Below are 14,303 nucleotides of genomic sequence, written 5' to 3' on the forward strand. Positions count from 1 at the left end.
CCCCTGGTAATCACCATTCTATGAATCTGACCACTTTAGATGTCTCATGTAAGTATTGATAGAATCATATAGTATTTATCTTTCTGTGACTGGCTTATTCTACATAATATAATATAATTAACATAATATAATATAAATCTTCAAGTTCCATCCATGTTGTAGTCCATGCTAAGATTTTCTTCTTGTTAAGGCTGAATAATATTCCATTATTTGTCTGTATATACTGCATTTTGTTACTAATTTCTCCGTCTATAAACATTTGGATTACTCCCACCTCGTGGATATTGTAAATAATGCTGCTATGAAATTCTACCGGAGGCGGAGCAAGATGGCAGCCGAGTAACAGCTTCCTTGCATCTGGGCACCGTGAGTCTGGGGAGATAGGACTCCAGGCATCTCTGGCTGGTGGGATCTGCCTATCATCACTCCTATGAGGATACAGGGAGTCAGCAAGAGACTTCTGGACCCCAAGAGGAGGACTAAAACAGTGGAAAACCGGCAAGTGGTCGCGTGTGTTCAATCCGTCTAAACCCGCCCACAACTGTAAGTTCAGTAGCAGCGAGACTGCAAACCAGAAAGGCCTTACCTGTGAACTGTTTTGGTGTCCTTGGACTTGGCACTGAGTTGAACTGCCTTGGGGAGGGCCTGAGCGGGAGTGCGGAGAACTTTGGCCGTTGTCTAGGGCCCCAGTCTGAGCCACTGAGCCAGACGGAGCTAATAGTGTTTGGCGGTGGGTCACACCGTTGTGACCATTGTCAGTGATCTGCCCCGGCAAACTCCGCCCTCAGGGTCGCAGAGCTAGAAACAGGTGGGAGCTGGTAACCCAGCAACCAAGTAGCCTAAGGGTGGGGTCTGAGCCGCCTTGCAGCCCTAACCCTCAGGGGCAGAGTGAGACCGGTTTTGGCACACTGGGTAAGTGGATAGCCACTTCAGCAGTGATTCCAGCGAGAAAGCTGGGAAAGCTTCTGCTAGCAAGTTTACAAGTTCAAAGTGCCTTTTAAGTAGGCTGAAGAGAGATTTAGGGTGTCTACCTGCTGGGGTTTGAGAAATCAGCAGCCTCCAGTCGTATCAGAACTGTGATTAACATCTCATACCGCAGAAGACCACGTGTTGCCCAGACAATATTCAATAACACAAACTGCTATGTTTTTGGTTGTGTATTTTTTTCTTTTTTTTTTTTGTTTGGTTGTTTTTCTTTATTTATTTTGATGTTGTGGATGTTCTTTTGTTTTTTAATTTCAATCTTTTCCATACAGATCCCTTTTTCTTTCTCAATTTTTCCAGTTTAATTATAATTTCCCATTCTGCCTTTTTTAATAACTAGAACTTCATTTTTGCTAGTGTTTCTACCGCTATCATTTGGTTTTTCACCCAATTTTATCCCCGTAAAGTTTTCTGTTTGCTTGTTTTGGTTTGATTTATTGCATTTTTGTCTTTCCTCTCTACTTGGTGGAGGTGGGGTACTGTGTCTGATCAGGTTAGCAAAGAGCTGCTGACCTCAAGGGAACTACCCAACTGGGCACCCCCAGAAGGTGGGGTTTTTTAAGGTTGTGTCAAAGTACCCTACTGTACACCTATATTGCCCTGTCTCCCTCTTTCTGTGCCTCTCTTCTTTTTGTCAATATTCCTTATACCCACCCCCTCTCCTTTCTCTATCTTTCTTTTTTTTCTTATCACTCGGTCCTCCTTTCTTTCATCCCTTTTTTGCTCTTCAACCTTCTCACCCTTCTGGTCTTGTAACCCTTAGTCCACAGGCACAAGAACTTATAGAGCAAGAGGAAGCGAAAGGAAAATTAGGGCAAGGAAACAGATAAAAGAAATCACTCATGAGGAAGAATCAGCAGAAAACTCCAGGCAACATGAAGAACCAGTCTAGAACAACCCCACCAAGGGACCATGAGGTAGCTACTGCAGATGATTCCACCTGTAAAGTAATGTTAGGAATGACAGAAAGGGAATTTAGAATTCACATGTTGAAAACAATGAAAGAAATGATGGAAACAATGAAGGAAATTGCTAATAAAGTGGAAAATAACCAAAAGGAAATCCAAAAACAGAATCAAATAAGAGATGAACGATATGAAGAATATAAAAAGGATACAGCAGAGCTGAAGGAACTGAAACAGTCAATCAGGGAACTTAAAGATGCAATGGAAAGTATCAGCAACAGGTTAGACCATGCAGAAGAAAGAATTTCAGAGGTAGAAGACAAAGTTCTTGAGATAACTCAGACAGTAAAAGAGGCAGAAAAGAAGAGAGAGAAAGCAGAACGTTCACTGTCAGAATTATGGGACTTTATGAAGCGTTCCAACATACGAGTTATAGGAATTCCAGAAGGGGAAGAAGAATGCCCCAGAGGAATGGAAGCCATACTAGAGAATATTATAAAAGAAAATTTCCCAAACATCACCAAAGAGTCTGACACACTGCTTTCAGAGGGCTATCGGACCCCAGGTCGCCTCAACTCTAACCGAGCTTCTCCAAGACACATTGTGATGAACCTGTCCAAAGTCAAGACAAAAGAAAAGATTCTGCAAGCTGCCAGGAGTAAGCACCAGTTGACCTACAGGGGCAAATCCATCAGAGTCACTGCAGACTTCTCTAATGAAACTTTCCAAGCAAGAAGACAATGGTCATCTACCTTTAATCTACTTAAACAGAACAATTTTCAGCCAAGAATTCTGTACCCTGCTAAGCTAAGCTTCAAAATTGATGGAGAAATCAAATCATTTACGGATATACAAACATTGAGGAAATTCGCCACAACAAGACCAGCTCTACAGGAAATACTTCAACCTGTTCTGCACACTGACCACCACAATGGATCAGCAGCAAAGTAAGAACTCACAAATCAAAGGACAGAACCTAACCTCCACAATGAAGCAAAAGATAAAACTAAGCAATGGACTCTCACCAAATAAGATGAATAGAATATTACCACACTTATCAATTATCTCCATAAATGTTAATGGCTTGAATTCCCCACTGAAGAGACATAGATTGGCTGACTGGATTAAAAAACACAAGCCATCCAATTTGCTGTCTGCAAGAAACACACCTGGCTTCAAAAGACAAATTAAAGCTCCGAGTCAAGGGTTGGAAGACAATTTTTCAGGCAAATGGAATTCAGAAGAAAAAAGGAGTTGCAATCTTATTTTCAGATACATGTGCATTTAAAGCAACTAAAGTCAAAAAAGACAAAGATGGTCACTTTTTATTGGTCAAGGGAAAACTACAACAAGAAGACATTTCAATTCTAAATATTTATGCACCCAATTTAAATGCTCCCAGATTCTTGAAGCAGACCTTACTCAGTCTGAGCAATATGATATCTGATAATACCATCATAACAGGGGACTTTAACACTCTCTTACAGAGCTGGACAGATCCTCTAAACAGAAAATAAACAAAGATATAAGAGATTTAAATGAGACCCTAGAACAACTATGTTTGATAGACGCATATAGAACACTCCACCCCCAAAATAAAGAATATACATTCTTCTCATCACCCCATGGAACATTCTCCAAAATTGATCATATCCTGGGACACAAAAAAAATATCAACAGAATCAAAAGAATTGAAATTTTACCTTGTATCTTTTCAGACCATAAGGCACTAAAGGTGGAACTCAACTCTAACAAAAACGCTCGACCCCACCCAAAGCCGTGGAAATTAAACAATCTTCTGTTGAATAACAGATGGGTGAAGGAAGAAATAAAACAGGAAATCATTAACTTCCTTGAGCATAACAACAATGAAGACACAAGCTACCAAAACCTGTGGGATACTGCAAAAGCAGTTTTGAGAGGAAAATTCATCGCTTTAGATGCCTACATTCGAAAAACAGAAAGAGAGCACATCAACAATCTCACAAGAGATCTTATGGAATTGGAAAAAGAAGAACAATCTAAGCCTAAACTCAGTAGAAGAAAAGAAATCTCCAAAATCAAATCAGAGATCAATGAAATTGAAAACAAAAGAATCATTCAGAAAATTAATGAAACAAGGAGTTGGTTTTTTGAAAAAATAAATAAAATAGATAAACCATTGGCCAGACTAACTAGAAATAGAAAAGTAAAATCTCTAGTAACCTCAATCAGAAACGATAAAGGGGAAATAACAACTGATCCCACAGAGATACAAGAGATCATCTCTGAATGCTACCAGAAACTCTATGCCCAGAAATTTGACAATGTGAAGGAAATGGATCAATATTTGGAATCACACCCTCTCCCTAGACTTAGCCAGGAAGAAATAGACCTCCTGAACAGGCCAATTTCAAGCACTGAGATCAAAGAAACAATAAAAAAGCTTCCAACTAAAAAATGCCCTGGTCCAGATGGCTTCACTCCAGAATTCTATCAAACCTTCAAGGAAGAGCTTATTCCTGTACTGCAGAAATTATTCCAAAAAACTGAGGAAGAAGGAATCTTCCCCAACACATTCTATGAAGCAACCATCACCCTGATACCAAAACCAGGAAAAGACCCAAACAAAAAGGAGAATTTCAGACCAATCTCACTCATGAATATAGATGGAAAAATTCTCAACAAAATCCTAGCCAATAGATTACAGCTTATCATCAAAAAAGTCATTCATCATGATCAAGTAGGCTTTATCCCAGGGATGCAAGGCTGGTTTAACATACGCAAGTCCATAAACGTTATCCACCATATTAACAGAGGCAAAAATAAAGATCACATGATCCTCTCAATAGATGCAGAAAAAGCATTTGATAAAATCCAGCATCCTTTTCTCATTAGAACACTGAAGAGTATAGGCATAGGTGGCACATTTCTAAAACTGATTGAAGCTATCTATGACAAACCCACAGCCAATATTTTACTGAATGGAGTAAAACTGAAAGCTTTTCCTCTTAGAACTGGAACCAGACAAGGTTGTCCTTTGTCACCTTTACTATTCAACATAGTGCTGGAAATTCTAGCCAATACAATTAGGCAAGACAAGGAAATAAAGGGAATCCAAATGGGAGCAGAGGAGGTCAAACACTACCTCTTTGCTGACGACATGATCTTATACTTAGAGAACCCCAAAGACTCAACCACAAGACTCCTAGAAGTCATCAAAAAATACAGTAATGTTTCACGATATAAAATCAATGTCCACAAGTCAGTAGCCTTTGTATATACCAATAACAGTCAAAATGAGAAGCTAATTAAGGACACAACTCCCTTCACCATAGTTTCAAAGAAAATGAAATACCTAAGAATATACCTAACGAAGGAGTCGAAGGACCTCTATAAAGAAAACTATGAAATCCTCAGAAAGGAAATAGCAGAGGATATTAACAAATGGAAGAACATACCATGCTCATGGATGGGAAGAATCAACATTGTTAAAATGTCTATACTTCCCAAAGCAATCTACCTATTCAATGCCATTCCTATCAAAGTACCTATATCGTGCTTTCAAGATTTGGAAAAAATAATTCTGCGTTTTGTATGGAACCGGAAAAAACCCCGTATAGCTAAGGCAGTTCTTAGTAATAAAAATAAAGCTGGGGGCATCAGCTTACCAGATTTTAGTCTGTACTACAAAGCCATAGTGGTCAAGACAGCATGGTACTGGCACAAAAACAGAGACATAGACACTTGGAATCGAATTGAAAACCAAGAAATGAAACTAACATCTTACAACCACCTAATCTTCGATGAACCAAACAAGAACTTACCTTGGGGGAAAGACTCCCTATTCAATAAATGGTGTTGGGAGAACTGGATGTGTACATGTAAAAGACTGAAACTGGACCCACACCTTTCCCCAGTCACAAAAATTGATTCAAGATGAATAAAGGACTTAAATTTAAGGCATGAAACAATAAAAATCCTCAAAGAAAGCATAGGAAAAACACTGGAAGACATTGGCCTGGGGGAAGACTTCATGAAGAAGACTGCCATGGCAATTGCAACAACAACAAAAATAAACAAATGGGACTTCATTAAACTGAAAAGCTTCTGTACAGCTAAGGAGACAATAACCAAAGCAAAGAGACAACCTACACAATGGGAAAGGATATTTGCATATTTTCAATGAGCCAAAGCTTGATAACTAGGATCTATAGAGAACTCAAATTAATCCACATGAAAAAAGCCAACAATCCCATAGATCAATGGGCAAGAGACATGAATAGAACTTTCTCTAAAGATGACAGACGAATGGCTAACAAACACATGAAAAAATGTTCATCATCTCTATATATTAGAGAAATGCAAATCAAAACAACCCTGAGATATCATCTAACCCCAGTGAGAATGGCCCACATCACAAAATCTCAAAACTGCAGATGCTGGCGTGGATGTGGAGAGAAGGGAACACTTTTACACTGCTGGTAGGACTGCAAACTAGTACAACCTTTGTGGAAGGAAGTATGGAGAAACCTCAAAGCACTCAAGCTAGACCTCCTATTCGATCCTGCAATCCCATTACTAGGCATCTACCCAGAAGGAAAGAAATCCTTTTATCATAAGGACACTTGTACTAGACTGTTTATTGCAGCTCAATTTACAATCGCCAAAATGTGGAAACAGCCTAAATGCCCACCAACCCAGGAATGGATTAACAAGCTGTGGTATATGTATACCACGGAATACTATTCAGCCTTAAAAAAAATGGAGACTTTACATCCTTCGTATTAACCTGGATGGACGTGGAAGACATTATTCTTAGTAAAGCATCACAAGAATGGAGAAGCATGAATCCTATGTACTCAATTTTGATATGAGGACAATTAATGACAATTATGGTTATGGGGGGGGAAGCAGAAAGAGGGATGTAGGGAGGGTGTGGGGCCTTAGTGTGCGTCACACTTTATGGGGGCAAGACATGATTGCAAGAGGGACTTTACCTAACAATTGCAATCAGTGTAACTGGCATATTGTACCCTCAATGAATCCCCAACAATAAAAAAAAAAAGAAAATAATGCTGCTATGAATATGGGTATTCAAATGTCCTCTTGAAACCCTGTTTTCAATTCTTTTAGATATGTACATTGAAGTGGGATGGCTGAATCATATGACAGTTCTATTTTTATTTTTTTTTTTTGGAGGAAATACCATACTGTTTTCCATAGTGGTTGTACCATTTTACAATCCTATCAACAGTACATCTCAGCCAACACCTATTATTTTCTGTTTGTTTGTTTTAATAGTGGTCATCTTAAATGTATTTGGGCTTTACTTTAAACTTTTTGGTTTCTAGTACCCAGTTTTACCATCCTCTGCCCTTTTTTATGCTGTTATATATTGACCTACAGATTACTTTTTTTTTTCCCCCACCCCCCTACAGATTACTTTTTTACATTTATTTGGTGTTCCCACTGTCTGTCTACAATTGACATCCTGCTAGTAAGTTCAATTCCTCATTCCCCTACCATCACTGTCCTTTGGTCTCACTGACGTCTTTAAACCCCTGAATTTGCCATCCAGTTCATGTCACTTCCTAGTTCCTCGGTCCTCTATTTTCTGCAGTGCACATGTGTTCTTTGCTCAATATTCCTTGAAGGAATCATTTCTAGGCTGCTCTCAGTCGTATGGATTGGTGGGACTGATCTCACCACCTGCATCCAGGGATGGGCACCCAAGCCTCTCCAAACATAACATTGCATTTCTTCAGCCACAGTGACTGGGTCAGTGGTGGACTTGTCAATCCAGATTTGTTGGTATTCTTGAAAAAGAGGCATCCACTTTCTTTGAGTTTACTGAAGCTGCTGATCATTTGAATACTATATAGGGAGAGTCTGTCAGGAACCGAGCCCATCCATTTAGAAACACCTTATAACTCAACTAGTCCAAGAATATATTGCTTTCTTTTCTGGAAAGTTGTTTAGATTTTTTATTTTAGCATTCTATCCGTTTTTATATGAGAGAGAAACAGGGCTGAGAGATAAAGTTAGGTGTCAACTAAGTCCAAGACCAGATGTACCTAAATTTATTTCTGTAATTTTCTGTTTCATGGACCAGTAAATTCCTTTCTTTTTCCTTTCCTTTTCTCTTTCCTTCCCTTCCCTTTCCTTTCTTTCCCCCTCCCCTTCCCCTTTCCTTTTCCTGAGCCAGATTGGGTCAGGGTCCTAATTCACTTCCTTTCCGTCTAATGCAGATGTTGTTGAATGCTATTTTGGCCATTTCTTCCATCTCCCTCTTTTCTCTTACACAGATATACAGCCACATTATATGCTTTGGATCAGTTCAACTCACCTTTTTTGCGTCTAAAATATCGAACACTCCTAGAGAGTATCAGGAAATGAAAGAAGGCAGATGAATGAATCATGTAATTTCAAACTGTGATAAACGTTACAAAGAAAGTATTCCAGGGGATGGGCTTGGAGAGTGACATATGGGTTGGAAATTTCTATATTGGGTGGCAAGAAAAGTTGCTTTTGAGAGCCCTTTGAATAGAGATTTGGATGAAGCAAAAGAATCAGCCATGTAAGTTCTCAGGTAGGAAACATAAAGCACAATAGCCCTACAGCCGAAACAGACTTGGAGTGTCCCAGTACTAGTGGAAGTTTAGTGTAATTGGGGCACAGGTAAATGGGAGAAAATAGGGATCTCAGAGAGGTAAAACATGGCCAGATCACACAGAGACAACCACCTGTTGGAATTTTACCTGGGGATGACATCATCACATTCAACAGAACATATCTAAAACTGAATCTCCTGACTTTTCCTCATACCACCAACCTCTCTCCATTTTCTGTCTCAGCAAAGGGAACCACCATCCCTATAGGCAACCAAGCCAGAACTCTCGTGGTCATCTGCAACTCCTCCCTTTTCTTCATGCCTTTCTTCGTCTAATTAGTTACCAATTCTGGCCAGTTCCATCTCCTAAATATAGTCTAAGTTTGTTTTCCAGCCTCTCTGCCACTGCGTCATCTCAGGCTCTTATCATTTCTCTCCTGAGCCACCCCTCCACTTCCTTTTGTTCCTTTGCTGATCATCCTTCATATCACTGCCACTCCTCTAAAATGTGGACTCGGTTTTGTTACTCCATCCCATCAAATTCTCTAGGTATTTCCTGTTGGCTGTTGCCCAAGCTCAGCATGACAAACAAGGTCTTCCATAGTCTGGCCTCTGCCTGCCTGGCTGGTCTTTTCTTCTCCGTCTCTTAATCTGCACACTCTGCTCTCCAGTGGGCTCCCAGCTGCACTGAAGGGCTCCTTCCTGGGCTCTCTGCATACCTGGCTCTCCTTCCAGAACACCCATCTTAGCACTTCCTTTCCTGGATCATGTCTACCTACGTTGATAATCTTGCTCAAAGGTTTCCTCTTCTCTGTTCCTGTAGAACTCCATGTCTTGCCATTCTTAAGCGGTTTTCACATTGTTTTGCAAGGGTTTGTGTGTCTACTGATTGTAAACTCCTTGAAGGCAAATAATTATTTTTGGGGGATGATGGTTTTTTTTTCTCTAGTGGCTAGCATAGTATGTGACTTATAGTGGTTACTTAATGATTCTGAACAAATAATGGCATATTAACCTTTGTGAAATCATCCATTTAGAAACACCTTATAACTCAACTAGTCCAAGAATATATTGCTTTCTTTTCTGGGAAGTTGTTTAGATTTTTTATTTTAGCATTCTGTTTTTATATGAAAAGATTCGCATGTATTTAAGTACGTACCCAGGCACTGACATACTTATAGCCATATATCTTTTGGAAGTCCATCTATAACCTAGTTGTTTAACTTATTTAGGGCAGTGTTTTCAAATTTATTTTTTCAATTAACAAAATTCTACCCTTTGTGGCTATTACTCCACGGGGTGCAAGCACAAAATTTAAAACCTCAATTAAAATACATAAACAAAACAGCAGCAGTTAAAATAACATATTTGAAAAATCTTGGCTTAAAATGATAAGGGCAATTAAAAAAGATATATACATACAGAAGCAGCTATGAAGAAGAAATGGTTGATGATTTAAAAATATTTGTTTGTGTCATAGAAAACACATGTGCATATATACTTTGCCCTTTTAAATCATTCTTTATTTTGGGTGCACTATCTCATTCCTAGTTGTATAAGCAGTCAATATTCATATCATTGTTAAAAAGATTACCGAGTGATTTGGTCACTATCTTCTAAGTATTTCTGATGGCAGGAATGTTCTGATTACAACAGGAGGATGTCAGCACAAACTCAAAGACTGAGGGTGAAATCCTTTATGGAGAGAACTACATTTTTTTTTCTGTTACAGTGTAGAATTCTGTTTGCCCTGAAATTTTGACTGGTTTTGTCTTTAATGTTTTGAAATAACCAGAGATCTTTTTGCCTTTTGTTTCACTGCAACTTATATTGTTTGGGGGTTTTGGTTAAAATGTAGAGGTTGAGTAGTCAATTAAATATCTGAACAATGAGACGAGGTGACATAAAGGCTGGACTACACAGTTTCAGGATTGGGGATAGTAGGCTTCTCTCTAAACATTTTTTTCCTAAATAAGTTATTTGAATACCTTAATGGGGAGTAGGTTTTGTTGGCTTCTGGATAGAATTTCCCATTGTTTTCCAATTGTTGAAAAAAGTAGACATTTATTGAGTTCTTGCTATGTGCAAGACACCATGAAAGATGCAAGACAGAATAAATTGCAGAATAAAAGGCAGCACCAGCCTTCATGGAATTTATACTGTGCATGGTTAGAACATGTACTGTTTAAACTTAGTGAACTGAATACATATGTTTACACTGCACCCTCTTTTAGTAGCACTAAAATGAGAGTGAAGGAATTAAAGAGGTATGAACTGATGAACGTAAGCAGAAAGACAGCATATACAACATTAGAGCAAGACATTTTAGAAGATAGAAATGGATAGAAAAGATAGCAGAGGTGAAAAGCTGATTCTAAATACCCACAGAAGGTAATGGTAATGAGAAATGAGTCAGACTTTGCTACAAAATCTCAGAAAGTCTCAGAAGTTGAAGACACTTGGTATCACTAAAGACAGGAATAAGGTTTAGAATTAAAAGTGGGGAGAAGAGGTTGTACGTTTTTGTAACAAGCACCTCGTTGGCTCTTTTCCTCTCCAACGTTAACAGGAAGCAAGGGTTTCATTTTGTGAACCATTTGAGCTAGAGAGGCTAAAAGGAATGGTGGGAGAGAAGATACTATTTACGGGAAACAGGAGAACACAAGAAAAATCTTTATGCTTAATGGTAAGACACTGCTCTCCTTAAGCTGTGCAATTGTAAGAGGACTTGCAATCAGGTTTCTGTCCTCCAGGTGGAAAATTAGAGAGTTTTCTCTGGAGGCACTGAACTGTTGTAGGATATCTGTCTATATCTGTCTACAGAGACTGATATTTGAGTGTCAACAATCTAAAGGACCATGTCTCTAGCCAGCGGTGAAACCCACCAGTTTACAAGTTCCGCCTCCATACATGGTTTCCAAACAGCTTTTTCATGTTTCTCTACTGAATGAGAATGAACAACGAGTCAGCAGATATCTGAGAGAAGCCTCCAACAAGAAAACAAGGTGGAGGGTAGAGAAAGAGGGGGAGAAAACCAAAAAGAACTTAGAGGAAAATATATGTACATAAGGCAGGAAACAGAAAGAAATGCACCCTTTTACCTTGAAGCCATTAATAAAATCCTTAGAGAGCTGAGGGAACATAACTATATTTGTGAATTAAGAATCATTAGAAAGAATACTCAGAAAACAACAATAAAAGAACTCATGGAAATTAAACATAAGATAGCCAAAATAATAATTAAAAAAACAATGGAAAGGTTAGAAGTTAAGGCTATTTTCTAGAAAGTGGTGGAAAAAAGACAGATGCATACAAGTCAAGAAAAGACAAAAACATCAAGAGGCCAGTCTAGAAGGGGCAGTATCTGACTTCTAAAATTTTCTGAAAGAGAATGAAAAACAATAACAACAACAAAAAAGGCAAATCACGTAAGAAAATTTTCCAACTAAATGGCATGACTTCTGCATTGGAAGAGCCCACTGAATGGCCAGCCTGAGGACTGATGAAGGAGCTATAGCATGACATTTTGCAAGGAAATTTCAGGATGACAGGGATATAAACAAGATTCTTTAAATGAGAGAGGGGAAAAATAGCTCACTTGCAAAGGGTCATAATAATGGCATCAAACTTCTCAGTATCAACAGTGAAAGCTCAGGATTTTATATCCATTCTAAGTATACATTAATTATACAGGAGAATGAATGCATTTTGTATACAAGACTTTAGAATTTTTTCTGAGGCAGAGTCTCACTTTGTCACCCTTGGCAGAGTGCTGTGGCATTACAGTTCACAGTAACCTAAGACTCTTGGGCTCAAGCAATTCTCTTGCCTCAGTCTCCTGAGTAGCTGGGACTACAGGCGCCTACCACAACACCTGGATGTTTTTAGAGATGAAGTCTTGCTCTACCTCAGGCTGGTCTTGAACTTGTGAGCTCAGGAAATCCACCTGTCTCAGCCTCCCAGAGTGCTGGGATTATAGGTGTGAGCCACTAGGACCTTAGAAAATTTGCTTCCAATTCTTCTGATCTTTGTAGAAGCCAATTGAGATTTGCTGCAGCAAAATAAAGGCATAACTAAGACAAAGAACAGGATAGACGAGGATGCAGCAATTACACATGGGAGAGAAGCGGTGGGAAGAATTGGGCCGACAACTGAATTGCAGGACTATAGGACAGTCCCAAGTGGAACAGGGAGGGGAGGGCTCTGGAGGAGCCATGATAAGAGATTGCTGTTTTTCATTCTTAGGAAGCATGATCAATTTACAATGTACAATGTAAACCATGTGTACATTCTTTCTTCTTATTTTGGTGAAAAATAAAGCTAAATAAGTGTTTTTAAAAAGACGTTATATGCTACCAAGTAGATTTTCGGACATAGTACTTTGACTATTGAAGTAGTAGAGATTCATTCTGCCTGGAGGGCAACTTTCAGGGGGGAAGATGAATTTTTCTTGTTGTTGTATTTTAACTTATTTATTCTTCATTACTTAGGAATTAACAGGAAAGAGAGATCAGTCCGCCTCTTTAGCTTAAACTAATGCTAAGAGGCATGCCGTGAATCATTTTTGTATCCCCCCATTATTCTTTTACTTCAAATTCTTTAAGCAAATTCTATTTTACAAATTCTTCCATATCAATTTGTATGCTTCACAATTATAAGCAGCTATGCAGACTTAGAAAAGGTTAATAACTGATGAAAAAGACTTGCATTTATTTGATTCTGGTATCTACTTCTGGATAACACCCTGTTCTAATACAGCAGATTTCGACACCATATTGCCAACTCCCCCCTGAGATTTTTGTTTTAACTCAATGATGCAATACCTTAGAGAATTCCAGTTATACATAAAAGGACAGGAAAATTAAGTTACTAGAATGTCTTAGACTGTAAATTAAACCTGTTTAATTATGTATATAACCCACAAATTATGACCTATTTAGTTACAATGCTATAATATATCCATAAATACAGAGTTACCTGCTATAGATTTTCCCCAAACTTTGTAATGAATGTTTTTCTTAAAATGATAGTGTCAGTATCACTTGATGCTCAAGTAATTTGGGCTACTTTTTATGGCAGCAGGAATAAAATGCCTAGAGACCAGAAACAGTTATATACCAATGGAACAAAACGAGAAGATTTTGTTTTGTTTTGCTTTGTTTTTAAGAGACAGGTTATTCTTTTCGTGAATTGTCTGTTTTTCTTCATGCTTTAGAAGATATCACTCATGGCTTTTAGTACCATGGGGTATTAGCACATGGCTTTCAGTGCTTTCGGGGATATTAGCACACATCTGGGATGTGATACCTATTCAGGACTAAAGTTAAGACTCATTCTTGGCCCAAGCAAATATCCTCCTTGATGATAGAACCTGCCAGCATTTCTTCTCTATCCCAGATAGGCATTGAGCCTCCCACCATCTCACCAACATCGGGCATCAAGACGACGACAGACTCAGGAAGATGGGAATCTTCAGGACATTGCTGCAAAGAGAAGGCCTTGGTCTCCACGGGAAATTGACACAGATGGATTGGTTTATTAATGGTGTCTATCTTCGGTCTTTGGGAAGCTCCTGGGATATCTTCTCCAAATTTCTAGAAAATTTCATCTTCTGTTTTTAATTGTGTTCTTTTATCTACACAATAGTGTCTGAATAGTACGTCCACTTGGAAGACTGTTTAGGGGGTTAAAGTTCGGGTTGAGGTCATACACTATACCCACTGCATGTAAAGACTCTTTATACTACATCACAGACCAAGTCCTCCAATTGGCTCAGGAGGTCCTCAAAAGTCAGAAAAGGGCACTCAGCTTCCACATAAGTG

Source organism: Nycticebus coucang, chromosome 1, assembly GCF_027406575.1.
Source record: "Nycticebus coucang isolate mNycCou1 chromosome 1, mNycCou1.pri, whole genome shotgun sequence".
NCBI lineage: Eukaryota > Metazoa > Chordata > Mammalia > Primates > Lorisidae > Nycticebus > Nycticebus coucang.